The following is a 22,848-nucleotide window of genomic DNA, read 5'->3' as shown; positions in this document are numbered from 1 at the left end:
GCTACCCAGGGAAGGATGTGAGGATGTTCCAGCCTTGAAGCCTGTAGAGAGGGGGGGAAATATGCTTTCTGTCTATCCTAGGGATATTAATAGCAGTGCAGAACCCCTAGTGTGGACGTGCTGCACCAGTGCAATGTAAACCTCTTGATGCCAACTACACTGGTACCAGTATGCCTAGTGTAGACATACCTTAATCTTTATAACCTTATGCTGGTGGTAATTTGTTTTGAAAGTATTTTTATTTTAAACTTTACCTCTGGCTAATTTCCTTCACTTTTCATTGGCTAGGCTGCATTCTCACTTCTCATCTCTTGGGGAGGTAGCGTGGCCTAGTGGATAGCCCACAGGACTCGGGAGACCTGAGTGCTATTCTTGGCTTTGCCACTGGCCCCCTGCCTGACTTTGGGCAAGTCACATCACACCTCTGTGCCTCAGTTTCCCTATCTGTAAATGGGGATAGCGATACATTGTAAAGTGCCCTGAGATCTATGGGTGAAAAGTGCTATCCAAAGAGCTAGCTATTATTCCATTTTCCTGCCTGTCAGTTACTTCGACTTTATTCATAGTGTGGTTGCACACAAAGGCCCGAATTGCACTCAGGGCCCCATTGCGCTGGGCACTGTGCCGCGTACGGGTAAATATCTCTGCCAGATATCGCGTGTCTGTAACGTGTGCACTCAGCACCGTTCCAGCGATGGAGCACTTTGCAAGCATCCACTGATCCTGTAACGCAGGCAAGTTGTTATTCCCTTCATACAAGGGGGAGCCACAGTCAGAGGTGGGGGTAGGACTCCAGGGATCCTGGCTACCAGCTCTGTGCTCACACCACTGGGTTATGTCCCTTCTCTAGGCTGTTGATGTGCCAGCCAGCAGTGATGTAAAGTGAATGAAAATTATCTGACATGGGCTAATTGCGAGGCCAGCACTGAAGAATTCAGTGGGCCAGATCCTTGGGTTCAATGGACCTATGCTGATTTGTACCAGCTGAGAATTTGGCCCAATGTGGTTTTGACACTCTTCCAAATAGGGAGACGGTGCTCTGACAATCTGTGAGGGAGCCAGTGCATGGAAGTGAGGGAGAGATTAAGAAAGAACGCGGGTTCCCAGCTGAACACAATCCGTGTTCAGAGACATCTTGGGATTTCCAAAAGGGGCCGCGTGCTAATATCCTCAGGGTCTGAGCAGCAGCTGAGTTGGGTGGCATGGGCTGGGGACAGCTGACGGAGACCCGCCCACCACTATTCTCCCTAATGTAGGTGTACCCAGCTGTGACTACGCACAGTTTGTAAGTGCATCTGTGACTGAGGTCCAGCACCACTGCTGCTCCGCACGCCCGGGGGGATATTCCTTCCCCTCCAAACCCAACAGATCTCCCGTGCCAAGCCAGGCTTCTCAGGCTTGGTGCAGTCAAGAGAACTGAGCTCTCAGGGGATGTCTTCACTGCAGAATTAACGTCAATTAGCTTCACTCAGGCTAACTCAGGAGCAGTAACTCCGCTCGAGTGAGAGCAGCCACACTGAAATACATTCAAGGTTCTCTGTCCATGCTGGAGCTTCACTCACTCACATGTAGCACCGTGGTAATCTTTGCTCTACAGTAAATGGATCCACTCTATGAGTTCTTTCCCATGGGGGGAATTGTGGGCCGGCATGGAGGACATATGAATATGCCCCCACTGACTGTTAATACCAGAAGGCAGGGATAAGGGGTACAAAGCAAGCAGCCCCTCTTTTCTTACCTCCTGTTGTTAGAAGTTTGGACAAAGAAAGTGGCTTGTTATGATGCCAGCAAGGCGCCGCATCTCCTATTCTGAAATACTTTTGCTTTTGTTTTAAAGCACGTAGGAAAAAGGTGGCATTTGTAGCTGGTGATGGTGTTGGGAGACACACATGGGCGCATGAATGTGTTTTCGTGCAGCATATGCGATTACACGAGAGTGGGTTAGGGTCTGACTAATTAGGGCAATTAATCATCAGGACTTGAACAACAGACAGATTACTGCAACCAAGTCAGGTGTAATAACTGGTTAGGGCGTCTGTTCATGTGGAGTGTGGGGGTGGTGGCTCAATAGTTACCACAACTGCTTTGGGGAAAGAGTCTAACACTTCTAGTTGCTTAGCTAGTTTTTCAGTGTCTGAGGATGAATGAGCCTCTTCTGGCTGTGTCCATCCAAATCAACTCATTCTTAAACTCATCCTGCATCTGAAAAGTACCTGCACATAGTAGGGAAATTGTGAATTGTATTAAAAGTATACAGTGAGTAACTGTTTCTGCCAGCTCTGCGTCTGAATAGGCACCAAACTGCTTTTAGTTCTTAGTCATGACTGCAATTGACACTGTTTTTAAATAAACAAATAAACATACCTAGGTTACATCAGATTCCTATTGGTACAAATTATCAAAAAACATGTGACAGAACAATTTTCTATCGGAAAATACAGTTTCATCAAAATTGAAATGTTTCACAGGAATATGTCCATTTTGATGACAGAGTCAACAGGAAAAAATCAAAAGGAATCATGGTGACTTTTGCTTCATTTTGATAATGTTGAAACATTTCAATAACATGGAGACACTTCGTTTCAACTTTATCTTTTTGATTACTTCCAACTTTTATAGTTTAGTCAAATATTAATGTCACTACGATTTATATATGTTTTATTATGTGCAACATATTATAGGTAATATTTTGTATTGATTTATCATATTTTGACATTATCAAAATGAAACATTTTGATGATCCTGGATTGAATTTTTTGGGAATTTTCGTTCTGTGGGAAATTCTGAAATGTCAACTTTTTATTCCAGTTTAGAATGACTTTTTCTGAAATGTTGGAATTTCTCATAGACTGGACTTTCTGTTTTCTGGCCAATCCCTACAAATCAATCTTGAGAAACCTTCAAGAGGCTTGTTTTCTTGAGATGCTGAGCATCTGCAGCTGCCACTGACCTCAACTGGAATTGAGACGCTCAACACCCTGTGAAAAATCAAGCCCAAAGAGACCAATCTTGCTCCCATTAGAGTCAATGGGGTTTGCTAGTGACTGTATTGGGCATGGGAGTGAAATCTGCAATTCCCACTTCTCCTTTCAATTACCTACCTACTGTGTCACAATAGCACTTGAAGAGATACAGCCAAGTTCGGTAGCTTAACATGTGACCTACTTTTTGTTTCTGAATTGTTTACGAAGTCCATGTAATTCTTTGTGGGTTATACCAGTTTCAGGGCTTTTATCTTTAAGGAAAAAAAAAAGTACAGGTGCTCCGCACTTACCCAGCCCCACGAGAAGAAAGGGAGGTGTGAGGAGAGAAGAAGCATGTGAGCTCTATGTTCTGAGTCAGTTTATAATCAACAGTGAGAAACAGAAATTAAGAGGTAATGCTCTCTATTTCAGGGTCTTGATTGATGGATCTTGCTCAGTGTCTCCTTAGTCACCACATTCGGGGTCGGAAAAGAATTTTCCCCAGGTCAAACAGGCAGGGACGTTGGGAAACGTTGCTTTTCACTGCAGCATGGGGTACGGGTCACTTATGAGCATCGATCTGGGTATATCTCATCAAATCAATTGCCTGCCATTGTAGTGACCTCAGGCATTGGTGCACGTCGGTTCCTCCTGTTCCTTGCCTGTGGTAGACAATAGTCTAGTCTTCTGAAGGGAGTAATATATTGGTCTAATTCTGGATGTTGGGCTTGGTGCAGCGGGATTGGGTTGTGTTTAGTGGCCTGTGATATACAGGAGGTCAGACTAGATGATCACTGGTCCCTTCTGGCCCTAAAGTCAGAGGCACAAATGGGAGGTAGACGCTCAGCGCCCATTGATTTACAATGAGATTTGGGCACTAAACTCCCAACGGCCGTTTAAAAAAAATCTCCCTCCAAAATGATGTGTCCTCTGTTGGTTCTCATACTCTCTCATCCAAAGATTCCCAGGAGCTCGCCTCAGCAGGGATTCTTCAGTAATTATTCCGAAGTGTTTTTAATACTAAAAATAAATAACCCACCTATCTTTGTGCTGCTTTTGGCCACAGAGATGAGAACCACAAAAGTGCAATAAATCCCATCTCTTCTGTTTGCTGCCAGCAGCTCCACCTTTCAGCAGAAGATCAACATCTTTCCATTTTGTATGAACCCGCACAGCAGAGTTTTGGTGTCTGCCAAATTCACACCTCAAATTCTGGTGTTGACTTAACACTTGCAAGGTACTGAACCTTAACAATATTTTCCATCTCTTCGAACAAAAGCCTTTTGATAGTTTCACATCATTTAGCCAGGTTCATCCTGAGGAAGGGAGCAGGGAGATGGGTTTTAGTTGTTCTGTTTGGTTCTTTAAAGGTTAACACCCCTGTTTGGAAATGTACAAGTGGATCTGATTGCTGAGGTGTTTTTTTGGTGATTGATAGAAAATAATTCATAACCATTAAGGTCACTGAGCCATGAGTTCTTCAGCAGAACGCTCCTCGGGTTTCAATACAGGTCTTTGGGGACTGATAGTCAGCCCTGTGCCAGAGATCCAGCATGAAGCATCTGTACCATTACACCCTATTTCAAGGATTTAGGCCCCAATTCTGCTGCTGGCAGCCGGACCCTGGAATCCACATGAAGCAGCTTGCAGAATCAGGGCTGTAAGGACTTGGGCCTGGTTTACACTTGAAAGTTGTGCAATGTCACGGTCAGGGAGAGGTGCAACTTTTTTACCGATATAGTTGTACTGGTATCGTGCCTTAGTTATACCGGTATAAAGGAGCCTTACACCAATATAGTTATTGCCCTTCCCATAAGGAAATAGCTAGACCAGTATAAAGCACCTTTATACCGATATAACTGCAGCCACACGGGGATGGGGGGGGCCTTGTTCTGCTTTAACTATACAGTAGAACCTCAGAGTTATGAACACCGTGGGAATGGAGGTTATTCGCAACTCTGAAATGTTTGTAACTCTGAACAAAACATTATGGTTGGTCTTTCAAAAGTTTACAAGTGAGCACAGACGTAATACAGCTTTGACACTTTACTATGCAGAAAAAAAGTGCTGCTTTCCTTCTTTTTGGTAGTAGTTTATGTTTAACACAGTACTGTACCATAGGCGTGCGCAGCACATTTCATTAGGGTGTGCACCCAGGGAATTTTCTTCTTCATCTTTATCAGGGGTGTCAAACTCAATTCCACCGGCGGGCCACATTTGAATTTCCTGCCTGTGGAATTCTCGCCGCTTCCTAGTCTCTGCCGCAAAATCTCGCAGCTCCATCTTTTTCGGCGGCAGCTCGCTGTGTCCGTCCACTGAGAAATCGTACGCCCGCCACTCTTTCGGCGGCAGCTCTACCCTCCAGCATCAGCTGGAAACACAACGAGATGGCGCCGCAGGCCACATCAAAAGGTACGTGGGCTGGATAAAAAGGGTTCGCGGGCCGAATGCGGCCCGCAGGCCGTATGTTTGACACCCCTGCATTAGGGTGTGCCTGGCACACTCGGCACACCCCGTGCGCATGCCTATGTACTGTACTTGCTTTTTATTTTTGACTCTGCTGCTGCCTGATTGTGTACTTCCAGTTCCAAATGAGGTGTGTGATTGACTGGTCAGCTCATAACTCTGGAGTTTGGACTCTGACGTTCTATGTACCATTATTGTCAAAGTAGTACAACTTTCTAGTGTAGGCAAGGCCTGGAGGGATGGATAGGCCTTGTTCTGAGCCTCTGCTTGGGACAAATTTCACACACAGTGTTTTGGTGCCCCATAAATGCCTCACATAGAAGGGAATAAGCATGTGGCAGGCAGGCACAGTTCGAGAGAGAGATTAGATAGCCAGTAGGTCACATCCTACAGTTCTCACCCAAGGGCTGATTTATTTCCATTGAAGTCAATGGGAGTTTTGCCACTGACTTAAATAGGAATAGGGGCAAGTTCTCAATTTTTATTCAGGCAAAATTCCTCTGGCAGCCGTGGGGCTAATAGTTGTAGAAAAAAAATAACTTTGTCATCATTGAATTACACCGTCACCTCCCTGTGCATCCATTGCCAGAAGAAATTACATACTGTATGTGCGTATATATATGGCAATTTCCTATTAGATCCTTGGGAGACCTTACTGAATTAAGTTTAAGTATCTTTGGGTTCCATTGTTTTAAAGGAATGATTTATGGATTCTTGTGGGCCAGGATTGCATGTAACCTGTCAAGACTGGGGCACTATAAGTTTAGAGTGGTCTTCCTCCTCCTCACTTAGGGGCCGGCTTAAAGTTCTAGATCTGGATCCATTTGGAGCTGAGAGTTTGCATCTCATACCTATGGTGTCTCTAGAATGGGCTGATTCTAAACCCCATGTACTTTGGAAACTTGCGACCCAGATTTTGAACCCACAAGGTAGTCTGGGTGTTAATGATTATTACAGGTGTTAGAGCAGTGTCGAGAGGGCCCCAGCTGAGATCAGGGTCTCACTGTGCTAGGCGCTGGGACGTACATACAATGAGAGACAAGACAGTAAAAAGATGGGAGGAAGGAAGTGTCCTTTCCATTTTACAGATGACATACTGCAGCATAGCAGGACTGAGGCCAGGTTTTTAAAGGTATTTTGGCACCTTTAGATGTGGCTAGGTGCCTCGTGAGATTTTTCAAAGCACCTAGGCTCCTAACTCCCCTGGTTTTAATGGCATTTAGGCACCTGGGGGCTTTTGATAATCCCACTAGCTGCCTCTCTGCATCGTTAGGAGCCTAAACACCTTTAAAAATCTAGCCCTAAATGACATCCCCAAGGTTACACAGGGAGCCTGTGGCCGAGGCAGAAATTAATCCCCGTCCAGGGCTTTAGCCACAAGACTGTCCTTCCTCTCACTTAGGGGCTGGAAATAGAACTGGAAGTGTTTAGTGCTTCGCTGCACTTTCAGACTAGAGCGTCCTACTCATGTTGCTTCATTGGGCACCGTCGCAGGCTCTGGGTGACTGCACTTGTATCCCCTGCTCCGGGTTTCCCTGCAGGCATACCCAGTCATGCCTTAAGTCTCCAGCCATCACCTGTCCCTAGCCCCACACCCTTCTGACCAGGGGGTTTAAGGCTGCACAGCTCTTTGCCTTATACTGTGATATCCCCAGCATCTGCCCTTTGCTTTCTGTCCGAGGGCTATGAACTGTGTATGCCTACTGTTTCTGGTTCCTTGTGATAACCCTCTCCCCTTGGAGCTGCATACAATCCCTGGCCCACAGTGATCCACAAATTTAAGAGAGTGTGATCCCCATGCAGTTGTAATATCTGTCCCAGGCACTGTTGCCCCAACCATATCTCTGTCTTAGCAATGGTTTTGTCTGGGAGTCCTAGAAATGAATCACTTAGACCAAAATGTTAAAAATGAACAAAGGTCGGTCTGAAATTGAAAGCAAGTTGGACAACTGCTGCTTCTGCATTCCTGCTGCTGCTAGGAAAGAGAAAATTAGAGAGAGGAAGCTGAACTAGCACAGCAGAAACTGAAAGGAAACCACTTTTCACAGCTAACAGGAAACTAAAATCAAATAGGAGTTAACTGGCCAATGTCAGTACCGGCTGTAATTGTGAGCTTGGGTTTTTGTGGGTTTTTTTTTTTTAATTAATTTCCTTCCCTTTGCCTCCAATAGTTTAATGCAAAGAATTCCTGTCCCTTAACACAGAGACAGTCGTGCTCAATGTACACTCGCCCCCTTATACATTTAAAAAAGGTGACTGTAGGGATTGTGTAAGGTTCACAGGATCGGCAGCACTGGAACTTCAAGCCAGCTTTCCCTTCACAAAGCAGGCAGGACGTGGGGGAACTGCCCTCTAGAAATAAGATGATAATCTATCTATTTTAGCTGTTGATATGGCCTCCATTACCATTGTAGCTGCGAGCCTCACAATCTTTACTGTATTTATCCACTGTGCGGTAGGGAAGTGCTATTATCCCATTGTACGGATGGAAATTGATGCACTATCCACTGGCCCACACTGCCTTCCAAAAGGTTCTTTCCCCCATTATAGATCCTTTGCCATCCAGTTCCCTCAGGAGACAATTATCATCATAGACATCAGAGTCATAGAGTTTAAGGCCAGAAGGGACCCCTAGATCAGTTCTCCTCTGCTGGGCCACCTTTGCAAAGAAGGTATAAAATGCTGCCATTCTGATCTGGTAGTTTTGACACCCATTCTGCAGTTACCATGCACAGGTGGAAATATCTGCACAAAGTCCCAGGCAGTGGGGAGTTGGTCTATTCTGGTTTATTTAAAGAAGTGGCTCTCAATCTTTCCAGACTACTGTACCCCTTTCAGGAGGCTGATTTGTCTTGCGTAACCCCAAGTTTCACCTCACTTAAAAACTACTTGCTTACAAAATCAGACAAAAATATACAAGTGTCACAGCGCGCTGTTACTGAAAAAATAGTTTACTTTCTCATTTTTACCATATACTTCTAAAATAAATTGCAACCCCTCCCCAAGGTTGACATACACTGATATAGGATATAGAGCAGTATAAACAAATCATTGTCTTTATGACATTTTACTTTGTACTGGCTTTGCTAGTGCTTTTCATGTAGCCTTCTGTAAAACTAGGCAAATATGTAGATGAGTTGACATACCCCCTGGAAGATCTCTGTTTGCCCCCTGTGGTTGAGAATCACTGATCTAATCTGACCTCCTGTATATCACAGGCCACCAACATCACCCAACCCCACACGCTAAACCCAGCAACCTAAATTAGACCAAAGTATTACAGTCCATAGGAGGCTAGAGGATAATGTGCCATAGGCAGAGAATAGGAGGGACCAAGGTGCACCAATGCCTGAGGCCCCTGGAATGACAGTGAAATGAGTACATGAAACATACCCAGATAATCCTGACAAGGGACCAGCACCACATACTACAGAAGAAGGTGAAAAAACCCAAAGGTGACTGCTATTCTGATCGGGGGGAAAATTCCTTCCCGACCCATATATTGTAATCAGTTAGACCCTGAACATGTGAGCAAGAACCAGCCAGCTAAGCACACGAGAGAGAGAATGCTCAATGCCAGGTCAGAGCCCTGACCCTCCCCATCCAGCATCCTGTCTCCAGCCATGGCCATCTTTGATGCTTCAGAGGGAAAAAAAGACCAAAAACCCACCCAGAATTTATTGGGGAAAAATCCCTTCCTGACCTCTGCAGGTGACTAGTTGAAGCCCTGAAGCAAGAGCTTGAGGAAGATCATACACAAACCTGAAGGGACCCCCTTAGGGCTGCAGAGTCCTGCCCCCCACCATTACAAGCAACCCCGTGATACAGTCGCACTCATAAATGCGTCCAGCTCCACTTAAAACTACTCCTTTTGGGAGGCTGTTCCAGAGCCTCCCTCCTCTGATGGTTAGAAACCACCTTCTAATTTCCAGCCTGAATTTGTTCATGGCCAGTTTATCCCCATTTTTTTCTTGTGCCAACATTGTCCTTCAGCTTAAACAGTGCTTCACCTTCTGGTGTCCTCTTGCCACCTTCTTTTTGCTAGGCTAAACAAGCCGAGCTCTTCCAGTCTCCTGCCATAAGAGAGGCCCTCCATGCCTCTGATCGTCTTCATAGCTCTTCTCTACTCCAGTTTGAATTCACCTTTCTTAAACACGTGTGACCAGAATTGTACACCATTCCAGGTGAGGTCTTACCAGTACCCTGTGCAATGGCATTAATGCTTCTGTCTCTCCACTGGAAATGCCTTGCCCCCTTCATCCCAGGATCACATTTACCTTTTCAGAGCTGCATCACATTGGTGGCTCATAGTCATTTTGTGATTGGCCCCTGCACTGCCTCTCTCTCTTCCTCTGTCACTTCCAGCTGATGAGCGCCCATCTTGTAGCAGAAATTTTTATTATTACAGCCTAAATGCCCAGTCAGGCAAAGACTTTTTTCTTGGCTGTGACCCTTGCTCAGGGCTTTCTGAAATATATATATTCTTGGTGGGGCTTGGGGAAAGAGGTCAGGGAAATTGTATGAATGTTTTCACCATTAAAGAGAAAAGTAAATTCACCCAACCTGTGAGGATCCAGCACTGCAGCTAAGGACCAACTCCTGAAATCTTTACTAGCCTATCACTCAGGAGTCAGTATGGGAAATGTAAGGGGTGGGTTTTTTTCCCCAAATTCCACCCATTTGTGATGCCAAAACCGGATTCCACTAATAATACGATCATCCCTCTTCTTACTTGCTCGTTCTGATCATCACAGAAATAGTTGTGTTTACCTTTAAATTAGAGGGACAAGGTGGGTCAGGTAATATATTTTATTGGACCAACTCCTCTTGATGAAAGAGACAAGCTATTCATCTTACAAAGAGCTCTTCTTCAGGTCTGTGTGGCTTGAAATCTTGTCTCTCTCACCAACAAAAGTTGGCGCAATAAAAGATATTACCTCACCCACCTTGCCTCTCTAATATCCTGGGACCAATACAGCTACGACACTACAGTTAAATGGTCACAATTTGGTTTCAGAGTTAGTGCACCAAGAAGATAAATGGGAGCAGTTCATGCCTCTCATTGCTATGGCTTGTCTGTCTGCATGCTCACGCGGACGTCCCTGCATTGATTTACATCTAGTTCTCGTTTGGAAGGTTTTCTTCAAAATAATATGGGCTAAAAACTTGCAGTGATCTAGGACCCAGCAGGGCTGGGTTCTATTTCCAGGCTGCCACTAACCTGCTGTGTGACTCTGAATGAGTCATTCCCCCTTTCTGTGCATCTGTTTCCCCTGCTGCCATTTGTCTGTCTTGCCTATTTACACTATACGTGCTGCAGGACAGGGATTGTCTCTGAATATGCTTTTGTACAGCGCCTAGCACAATGGGGCCCTGGTCTTTACTGGGGCCTCAGGATTGCAGCTGTGATGCAAATAATAATTGGTGGGGATTAACCATATCTGTAGGATTTCCACCAATGTCCTCCCCTGTTTTTTTGCTCTTCTCCTTTGCCTTGGTCTGATTGTTTGAATGCTAGATAATATTACAGAGAAACTCAGGGCAAGTCCTTCACAAAATGTTTATTAGCTGATTAAGTGGAGCAGCCTTTCCTGCTGCTGGAGCGTGTTTTAGAGAACCCAGTAAATTCCTCCGTGCCCATTCCCTGAGCTACACCTCAGAAAGGACCCCATGTGTTTTAACTGATATCGCTGCAAATGTCCCTGCAGCAAAGACCTTGACTATCAGAAGAAGCCAAAGCACATTAGATTATTGGCATACCGAAAACTTGCAGCCTCATTTCTGTATTACTTTCATCCTGACCAGCCCATCCAGCCACGTGGGCTTTATTGTTTTGGTGCAATGATCAGCAGTGAAATGGTTAATGTGCTCGGCATCCGTGGTCATAATTCGCCTTCCAAGCTAAAACCAGTGAAGATGGCTGTGGAGGAACTTCCTCTTCTGTGGGTGTTATTGTTGCCGTCTGCCTGGCTGCAGACTCAAAGCAACAGTTTACTTTGGCATGACAGGATTTGCAACCAAAAAGGCTAGAAACTGCATTTTTTTAAAAAAAATAAATGAAAGCTTTGTTTCTGCAGAATATTTGTGGGGGTGGGGGATGGGAATCTAGAGAAGATGATCATTCGGACCTGAACTTCTAATGTGCTGAGCACCCCCAGCTGCAGTTGGAACGGCAAGTTTTCACTGGCTCTTAAAATCCCATCTGCAGGACCCAGTCTAGTTCTCTGAAGTCGAAGGGGAATATTGCCACGTTATCTTTCGCAGAATCTGTAAGGTGCTCAAGTCCGTTGGTAATGAGTGTGCAATGGATGGACTTCTACGGGACCAGGGCCTGAATACATAGAATTCCTGTGGTTTCACACACTCTCTGAGATCTGTTGTGCTAGCAGCGAGGTTATGTAATGAATGCATCATGCAGATACCATGATAAGAGGTGCTATAAAAACCTACCCTGGACATTGAACTCCAAAACAAACCATTTCCTATAATCCCCACTCTTCAGCTTGCTAGGATGCAGCAGTGCAGCAAAGAGGTGGTCATTCATCTCACCAACATATACTCTCTTCCTCTTAGTTTCAGGTAGCAAGGAAGGATGGTCCAAGCTTAGGATGCTAGTCTCAGGTGACCCAGGTTCAGTCCTCTCCTCTGCCATAGACTGTCTGTATGACTTTCATTATAGTCTCTGTGCCTCAGTTCCCCAACTGCAATATGGGATAATAGCACTTTCCTACTACACAGGGTGTTGTGAGGATAAATACACTGAAGATTGTGAGGTGTTCAGATACTACAGCAATGGGGGCCAGGTACATACCCAAAATAGATCGATACCCCCCACAACAAAGTTATTGTCAGCTGCATGCATGGAGCCTGATCCTGTCGGGGGGTCAGTTCCTGTTAAGGGCTGAGTTTTCCCGTTGAACTCTCTGGGGGCTAATCTAGCAAGATCAGGTCTGAAGTGCAGTGGTCCTTATTGCTGACCTCAGCCATTCAAAAATCGCAAGTTGGGTCCCCAGAAAATCATGAGGTTTTTTTTTTTTTAAATACTGTATTTTGGGTTCTTTTTATTTGCATTCTGGTTTCTGAGCTTTTAGAGGTGCCCATAACCATGAAGGCTAGAAAATATACTTAAAAATATAAATAAAGCTCAGCTCCTTGTGTATTCACTTGATTCCAGGAACTGGAGCTTTATGAAAGGTACAAAATACGGTGAGACTCTCAATCAAATCAAGAGAGTTGGAACCCTGGGTTGCGTTTCTGCAGAAATGAAATAGTTTCCTCATAACCACATGGTATGTAAACACCTTGGCAGCCCAACAAGCATGAGAATAAAAATAAATCACATGACTTTTTATTTAGCCTTTCGGAATAGGCTGTGAACTGGTTTTACAAGCTTATGACAGCCCAGCCTCCAATGCAAAAGGGAAGAGAAACTGGAATGAGGAGAAATCCACACATAACTAATCCTTATCTAAACATGCTATTTGACAACGTTCATGGTTAGGGCGTGATATGTGGTTTTCCATTTTCATTTCAGAGTGCTAGTGGCTGCAGCCGAAGAGAATTAAAATAATTTTCACAGCATTTTGCACCCAACTTGAGGCCCTGTCAACATGAGAAAGTTGCCCTTTTGTAACCTTAGGTGTGAATTTAAAACCATATAGCAAGCCCTTGTGTGGACTCACTGATTTTAGCATAAGTGGCTTTTTTCATTTTAGCCAAAGTCAAACAGGCTTCAGTTAAATCACAATAAGCTGCTATTAAACCACATTACTTGTGTCCACACAGGAGTTTGCATCGGTTTCATTATATCAGTTTAAAATCAGATTTAAGCTAAATTAATACAGCTTTCCTGTGTGGACAAGGCCTTAGAAATTGAAAGCCAGATCTTCAGCTGATGTCAATTGGCCAGTCGACACCAGCGGAGGACCTAGCTCTCTTCCAACTTGAGCCATCATAGCAGCCCAAAGGAAATCACATGTGCGGAGATCTCATTGGGCAATCCTTCCAAAGTGCTCCCAAGTCTACACGGACATACATTGACTGTGCGTGACAAGTACAATCTTCCAACATCCAGATAATGTGGCTAGCTGATGACTAAAGTCTATGTGGACGTATGGTTAAAGCCCACAGTTATGGTTCAGGAGATCCAGGTTCATCGGTCACAAATTTCCTGTGCGATCTTGGTCAGGTCACTGTAGAATTATTCACAAATATGAGGTGCTTAGGAAATAAATTCTGAAAGCTATCACTGATACTGGGAGATTTAGGCCAAAGTTATTAAATGTTTGACTAAGAAAATACTATAGAAATTTCATATATATATAGATGCCATGTAAGTACGTAGCAGAGACAGTCCCATCTCCCATAGGAATTAATGGTCTTGGTCATGCCCCAGTCATCTCCGTTCTTGGCCTCCTCCTCGCTAGCCTCTCACTTGTCTCTCTCCAAGTCATACAAAATACTGCTGCTAAGACCATCTTCCTTGCCCATCAATCCAACCACATCACCTCCCTCTTTGTTTTCCTCCACTCGTTCCTCCTTCACCACTGCAACAAATCAAAACTTCTTGGCCTCCCCATCAGTACCTTACCTACTCCACTCCACTGCGTTCTCATCTGATAGAGGTTCTTATCTTTTTGGCCCTCCCACCTCCCAGATGTCCCTTTCCAGTATGCTGAACACACCCATTTGTCCACTTCTCCCACTGCCCTTGTTTTCTGCACTGCCCTCCTGCATGGAGCAGTACCAGGGAAACAAACCCATCATGTGCTCTAATAAGATGAACTGGAAATAAGAAGGACTTAACGCAACCCAAGCTGTAGTGAGTTGGGATTCAAAGCCAGTTCCATATTTCATGGCTGGCTGCATCTCTCTGATGGGTTCAACCAACGCTCTGGATCCTAATGTCCTCAGAATTCATGGATGTGCTTGTCTGGGTAGGGGAGGTTCCAGGTCAGGCACAACTCAAAGTTCACTTCTGAGTAGTTGCATTTCAGCTGCTAATTATACCTCTACTCTGTCAAATCCCGTGTGCAAAGTTGCATCTCCACACCACCTCCCTCTCAGAGTGACCACTGTGTGTTGTCTGAGCCTGAGTCTTCTCTCACGCTGGTGTAAATCAGGAGTAACGTGACTGAAATCAGTGAAATTACACCAATGCAGAACTATTGGTGAGCAGGGAATCAAGTTCTTTGCGTCTGATCCGCTGTTGCCCTGCATGTTGTGTCACCATTTCCACCAATGCAAAGTAAGCATAAAACACTCCCATTGTGATATCTGGTGTAAATGATGACACAACGTGCGGGGCTATGGTAATTAGTCCTTATACAAGGGGAGTACCAAATGAGTAGCTGTAGCATTCAGCTGAATACCAAATAACTGGAAATGGCATTCAGCCAAAGCCAACCTATAGACTGAATAACAAATGATAGATGCATGGATTGTATCTGATCACTTATTGGAGCAAGATATTAGTAATACCACCCAATATCCCTTGACAGTTGACTTTGCAACTTACCAAAAGAGAACCCGAACTTTTCCCTTTCTATTTTGGTTATAACTTGCTATTGTTCTCATTGCACATTGTAAAACAGCATTACAGTTAGAACATCTACCTCTGATTGAACATGTGTAACAATAGTCGAGGCTCTGTCTTGAGGCTTAAGATCTAGAAAGCACAATTGCTGCCCCCACCTCCTTCTGTGAATCCACATTTCAAAATTCAGGTTAAACCCAGAAAAAATCAGATGTTCTTTAAAAAGTCCCTATGTGTCTGGTTGCCGTCTCACTCATGCTGTTAGCTAACTATGTTGAGCTGCTTTAGTTTCTCCACTGCAGTAAACAGGCACAATTACATTGCATTCTGCCCATTGTGCCACTTGCCACCTAGCCTAGTGACTTGAATTTCCACTGTGGCTGTCATCTAGCTCACAAATAAAATACCTTCAGCTTGTCATTCACCATTGCAAAAACCTCCTAACGTTACCAGGGTCCCCCTCCTTAAGCACCTTAAGCACACATGGAGTTACCCTGGAATTTCCCCAGTGTAGGGGGAATCTCAAAGAGCTACAAAGCTGGCGACGCAGTTCTACACCATCCCCGCAAGCTGGCAGTAACAGCTGGTCAAAAAACAGGATGGTTTTCCACAGGAGATTTTGACAAAAATGAAAACAACTTCAATTTCATCTGATTTTCCACGACTTTTTTTTTTTTTTTCATTTTTTGGTGGCAATTTGAATATTTTGGTTGAGAACTGATATATTTTGACTTGCAGGAGTTCATTTTTTTCAATGAAAAATGAGTTTTCAATGGAAAGCAGACACGTGAAAAATTTTGAAATCACAAAGCAGTTTCCATGGAAAATTTTCCACCAGTCCTACTCATGGGCCTCGTCTACACTTGAAAGGTTTCACTGGTAGGTAGAGCTTAAACCAGTTGCCCAAATGGAATAAGCTATCCTGGCAAAAGGACTTTTCTGCTGGTATAACTACATCTAGACTAGGGCTTTTGGAGGCACAGTTATGGGGATTAGGTGGCAACACTTTTAAATGCACATTGAACAGTAAATCTTCAATTTGAGAGGCATGTTAGAGAAATGGGAGCATGGCTCAAACAGTTACTGCTCTCTGGCCATTCCTACCTGCCTGAATGGGGCATAGGCAGTTGGGTGCAAGTTAGGGGAGCCCTGTGGCTGCTCTAACTTGTATCAGGGGCCGAACAAGACTCTGGCCAGCCACAGCATATGGGAGGACAAAGGTGGTGTAAACTCACCTTTCCCCATCCTCTCCCCCCATTTCTGTACAGAGCAAATGGGCCAAAGGCTGGCTCTCAGGTACTGCCTTTATGGTTCTGTTTATAGATTCTTCCGCAGTAAGTAGACAACTCTTAATTATCCACTCATTACCATATGGATCAAACTACTATGGCACCATTATTTTATTTGCTGGGGTTAGATACCCAGTGTCTTTTCACTTTAGTATTTATTTACTCCAGAGCTTCTGAAACAAATCCAACCATCCTTTATTTCCTCTCCCCATGCTCCACAAACTCCATCCATCTAAGAAACACGACATCAATCAAAATATTAGTTGTCTTCAGCTGGCTGAGATGCCTGATGATTCCGATCTGTCTGCAGGAAGTGAATTGGCTCCGGTAATTAGAAGCAGGGAAATAAAAGAAAAAAAGAAGCCCACCTGCACTTATCATCCACTATTGCACTAATTGTCAATTATGACAAGTCTGACCTTTGCTAGAGTGAAGATGGAGCCAAAATGGTTTCTCTTGCTAAGTCTCTGCACTGGGAGAGTATTTTTGTGTGAGGGGGATTGATAGTTGTGCTGTCGAGATAAGTCATTAACTAGAAAACCAGTTCAGCTTTTTCCAGGGATAAAAGATGCTGCTAGGTCAGCTGAAGTAAATCACGGACAATGACCAGACAAGATTCAAAGCTCCCAGCTGTAAAACTCCATCACACATGAAGGCGCACGTGGGTGTGTATGTGAATCTCTGAGCAATGAAATTAAAATGTAATAAGCATTCAATGGGCTAGATTACTGATGGGCTAGATTACTAGATTTTCAACAAAAGCTAGTGATGCCCGTGCCCAGTGGCGGAGCCCTGCCTGGTTGTGTCTTTCGGTATCGGTTTATATAGGAGGATAGATAGGTCGCTTGACCTTAATTTGAAGATGTGCCCATTAAATTGACAAAGGCTGATAGTGGCATGGATGGTAGAGGCTAAGCCACAACATTCACACCCAGACTTCAGGCCTCGGAAAGGTCAAAGGTGTTTGGATCTGGGGTTTGGTCTGGCCCGTTGTAGCGATGGTGGCAATTGGATCTGGATCTGGAACCTGAATTTCCCCCCAGATTTTAGGGGGTGGCCAGCTCGGTGCCCTATCCAGTTCAAGGGCACAGCAGACGCTTTCATGGGGGCCTGAATTTTCCAAAGGCTGCAGCACCTCCAATTGCAGCTGGATTCTCCGGAGAGCTCAGCGCATTGTGTGCAGGGGTTTTTTGAACATCTGGCCAAAAAGTGTCACAATAGAAGCTGCTGGGTGTTGAGCATTTGAAAATCTGGCCCTAAATCAATGTCTTCATTTTTATTTCATTCTTGGCGGGGGGGGAGAAGAAAATAACAAAACCACACTCTGTTCCCCAAAATCTTTGGTCTGTATTCTCAGCTGGTGTCAAATGGTGACACTCCCACGGCTTCAAGAGAGCTACACTGATTTACTCCAGCAACAGATCTGGCCCGTGATCGTGATTCAGTTGTGCAAACACTTCCAAAAAGGTGCTGCAAATTCTCAGTAAAAAATAAAACCTGGCTGCATTCTCACACACACACACACCCGCCTCTGCATTTGCATTCACCTCCTGAAAAACGTTCTAACAAACCAATTTACTGTGAGGAATGTTTGCGGAGATAACTAATTAACCTTAGAATACTACTGCTTGTGACATTCAGCCATTCCTTTTGCAATTAATAGGACTGATTCTCTGGTCCACTCCAGCTGCTTTGTGCCATTCTGGCATTAAGCCAATTAATCAATTAAGACTACACACACACACACACACAACATTAAGAGGATCAAAATAAAAAAAGGCCACCCTGGCTACATGGTAGAGTAAAAGAGGCAGTTGGAGGCAAAAAGGCGTCCTTTAAAAATTGGAAGTCAAATCCTAGGTGAGTGAAATAGAAAGGAGAACACACTCCGGCAAATCAAATGTAAAAGTATAAATAGAGCAAGTCAAAAAAGAATTTGAAGAGCAACTAGCAAAAGACACAAAAATTAAGTACCCCAGAAGCAGGAAGCCTACCAAACAGTCAGTGGGGCCACTGGATGATCACAGTGCCAAAGAAGCAGTCAAGGAAGACAAGGCTGTTACAGAGAAGCTAAATGAATTCTTTGCATCAGTCTTCATTGCAGAGGCTGTGAGGGAGATTCTTACACCTGAGCCATTCTTTTTAGGTGCCAAATCTGAATTAATATCCCCGACGGAGGTATCAGTTTTGGAACAAGCTGATACATTAAATAGTAATAAGTCACCAGGATCAGATGGTATTCATCCAAGAATTCTGAAAGAACACAAATGTGAAATTGCAGAACTACGAACTGTGGTATGGAACCTATCCCTTAAATCTGCCTCTGTACCAGAAGACTGGATGATAGCTAATGTAACGTTCATTTTTTAAAAAGGCTCAAGAGGTGATCCTGGTAATTACAGGCCAGTAAGCCTGGCTTCAGTGCCAGGCAAATTGGTTGACATTGTAGTAAAGAATTATCAGACTCATAGATGAACTCGATATGTAGGGGAATAGTCATCACAACTTTCGCAAAGGAAAATCATGTCTCACCAATCTATTAGAATTCTTTGAGAGAGTGGACAAGGGTGATCCAGTGCATATAGGGTACTTGGACTTTCAGAAAGCCTTTGACACGTTCCTAGGCTGTTAAGCAAAGTAAGCAGCCATGGAATAAAAGCAAGGTCCTCTCATGGATCAGTAACTGGTTAAGAAATAGGAAACAAAGGTAGGAATAAATGGTCAGTTTTATCAATAGAAAGAGGTAGATAGCGGGGTCCCCCAAGAACCTGGGACCTGTAGTGTTCACCATATTCATAAATAAACTGGAAAAGAGAACAGTGAGGTGACAAAATTTGCAGATGCTACTAAATTGTTCAAGATAGTAAAGTCCAAAGCTGACTTCAAAGAGTTACAAAGTGATCTCAAGAAAGTGCTTGGGCAACAAAATGGCAGATGAAATTCAGTGCTAAAAGCAAAGTAATGCATTTATCCCGTGTATGCATGCCATTCACTCTTAACCTCTTTATATGGCAGTTGTGTGATAAGGGGAAGCGCTACCTAACTCCTGTGCAAAGAACTTTGCAACAAAAATGAGGAGGTATGCACAGTTCGTTTAAAATTATAGGAGAAAGCCAGGGAGGAAGAAAACTGGGAAGGTTCTGAACAGGAGCCTTACAGACTTCATGGAGCAGAGAGAAAGTGACAAATTTACACCAGTTTAACTTCAGGTGACTTTAAACCATTTTAGTTAAACTAGTGCACAAGGCTGGGCGGACACTCTTATTCCAGTTCAAACCAGGTTTGGTTGGATTTAGTTTAAATCGATTAAGATTAAATCAAATCAAAGCAAGTGTTGCAGTGAATTTAAAATGTTTGTTGTACCTCTGAAATACAAAACTACTAAAGGAGCAATGACATCAAAATGTCACATTAGTGCTTGTAACTTTGTTATTGTCATCAAGGCCTTTCTTGGGGCCTGATCTAAAGGCTAAAGTCATTGTTGTCAGTGGGCTTTGATCCGGCTGCTATTCAACAGCGTGTCTGACCATTTTCTCTAAAGCTACTGTAGATAACGTGAAATATAGTTAATTTCAACAAGATGACTTGAAAGTAACTTCAGCTTCTACACTTGGCCCTGGATCTTCCTTCCAGTTTTTGTGGTCTTATCATGTCTTCCTTATTTTTAAAAATGTTTTTCTCTCCTGTTGTGTTTGAAGGAGCAAGCACAGGGACCAGCTGACTAGGTAGCAAGGCAGGGGAACGGAGAGACTGGCTGTATGCAAACAAATGCTATCAAATGCACAAACGGGGGGAAACAGATAATTCTATACTTTTCTCTAATCTTGTTGAGCTCCTTTAATACTAGACGTTAGGGCAGTGTGAAATTTAAAGTAATGGTTAAATTCAAACCAAGACTCCACTGTTTAAAAAAAAAAAGTAAAAAACCAAAAAGTGTAAAATAAGAAGTTGCATGCAGTGAGCGGCTATTCTGTGGGAGGTTGGAGTGATGGCTACAAGCGACAGCTGGCATGTGTCTGATGGGCCTGCCCTTTCCAGCTACCATCTGGACTTTGCATTCAACATGCGAGAATAAGCTACTTATACCTTAATAAGGAGAGAGCTCTGAAAATGTAACAGCGAGTGTTCTGATTGTGCATCTGCTCCAACAAATCCACAAAAGTGCAGTCTCACACAACACCCCTCTCTCTGATTTGTGTTCTCACACTCAGGTTCATTTGAAGTCCTCGTAGTGGTAGTGTTTGAACCAAACCAGCAAGATTTCTTTTTAAGTACTTGACTATTGAGCACGGTGGGGGAAGCTCTCTCATATGTAAAAAAAACAAAAAACAAAAAGAATTTTTTTTAAAGTCACTGGGAATTTCCCATTTATCGAGAAAACAGAATACATACATCAGAATATAGGCATCGGTAAAAGATCAGGAGTCAATAGGCAAAACTCCCATTGGATTCCATGGTAGGAGGATTGGTCCCAAAGTCAGAAACGGAGGAGAAAATAATACAATAGAGAAACACTCACACACAATGCAGATGTGAGCTTATTCTCCCTGGGATGCGTTAGTAAAATGCTTGATTAAACTCTGTTTTTCAGCCCTATATCATTTGTAAATTAACTATTGCATTTGTTGGGCCTGCTTTTTACGCTAACTTACATCAGTGTCATTTCATTGGGCCTGATTCTCATTTACATGAAGGCCACTTTACACCATTCCGCCAATGTAAGTGGGTGTAAATGGATTTAAACCCACTTTGATGCCCCTTTACACTGCCAGTGTGATGGTAAACAAGGGAATATGCACCAAATACTGCTTTCACTTAGAGGGCCAGATTCTCTGCTCTCTGCAGGTACAGCAGGAAGGTGGCGTACTGATTCTCCTTCCCAGGCCCATGCCTCGCAGCTTCTCTAACTTGTACCAGCCAACTACGGTTCCCCAGGGACTATGGTCCTGATCATCAAAGATATTTAGGCACTTTACTCCCACTGAAATCGCTGAGAGTGAGGGACCTAAATGCCTTTGAGTATCTGAGCCAAGATGCCGGCTGAGGATAGCCAGAGCACGGCACCCTCTGGCCATCCTTTCTCTTCACGCCCAACATGGCCCTGCAGCCCCTGGTTCATGGGAGATGGAGGAGTTGGTTGTCCTTGCACTACTCCCACTGGGAATTTCCATGCTCTGGTCTCCTGCTGGTAGTTTCCAGGCCCTTTGTGCTGTTTGCCTCAGGCAACATGCAAAGGGGAAGAGACTCTGCTCCACGTGGATTAAATCCACAGGAACTCCCTGGACTTTGATAAAGTCCCTGCAGGTTGACACTGGGGCAGGAGAGCAGAACCTGGTCTGCCAGCTGTCTCGCACCAGGGGAAGCTCAATAACGTGCAGTCCGGGAGCATTATGATGAACAATCCCTGTGGAGTTGGACTCTCCTCCCTGAGGCTGACGTTTAGCCCGGTGCCAGTGTGAGGCCTGTGTGCTGCAGGAGGGCGGACCTGGTTCATAGCCTTGCCCTGTGCCCAGCGCAGAGCGATGTCTTTCGCCCCTTATATCTGGAGCGCTTTAGGCATGGTCAGCATAGATTTGGTACCTGTATAACCGGGTTGAGTGGGGGGGGGGGGGATTCTTTTATTTATTTATGTATTTATTGCTGATGCAGTTATCCTAGTACAGCCAGAAGTGCCAGAAGCTCCTCAGAAGAGGGGGTGGAGGGGAGGCCGCACCGGCGCTCACACTGTGGCCCCGTCCCCCCGCTCCCTCTTTCCCCACCAAGGCCCTACCCGTGCTCCGCCCCTCCCCCTGTGACCCTGCTTCCCCACTCCTCAGCCCTGCCCTCACTCTGCCTCTAATCCCGCCCCTGCTCTGCCTCCCCCCCTCCCCCCCCCCCACTGCTTGCTCTTCTCTGCCCCCTTCTCTCAGCCTTACGGCAGGAAAAAAACAGGAGGGCATAGCCCTCCCCCTTTTAAAAGTGATGAGGCCATGGCCCCCCAGTCCCTCCGTTCCGGAGCCCCTGAATATAGCCCCTAGTGTGGACATAATTATACTGGCATAAAGTGCACTGGTGGTATACTGGATTACTTGATGATCACCTGTTCTATTCATCCCCTCTGCAGCACCTGGCACTGGCCACTGTCAGAAGACAGGATGCTGGGCTAGCTGGACCATTGGTTTGACCCATTATGGCCAGTCTTATGTTCTTATAGGTGCCTAATACCAGTATAGTGCATTCCTCTTCCTGTGCGGAAATAGCTCGACCAGTGTAAAGTACTTTTATACCACTCTGCCTGTGCCTGCACTCCAGGGCTTGTACTGCTTTAACATTAGCTAAATTTGTGTGTAGACAAATTAGTGAAATCAAACGCTTGCTACTTTCCCTCCCTTAATAGAACTTAACCCACATTTCAGGTCTAGTCATGAGCAACCCCCTTTTGAATTAGCATCTAATGTTCCCAGTTATCTAAATGTGCCATGCTGTAAACAGGCAGAGTGACAAGCAGATAACTGGGAACACTAAATGTTACTTAGAAAGCATTTTGCTTCTGACTAAAGCTGGAACATGTGCTGAGAGCTATTAAGGGAGGGAAGGCACCGAACATTTGATTTCA

The sequence above is a fragment of the Emydura macquarii genome, unplaced genomic scaffold (genome assembly GCF_026122565.2).
Source record: "Emydura macquarii macquarii isolate MOO-44397 ecotype Brisbane River unplaced genomic scaffold, CSIRO-AGI_Emac_v2 contig_719, whole genome shotgun sequence".
In the NCBI taxonomy this organism is placed as follows: domain Eukaryota; kingdom Metazoa; phylum Chordata; order Testudines; family Chelidae; genus Emydura; species Emydura macquarii.
This window is presented reverse-complemented; position numbering follows the sequence as displayed.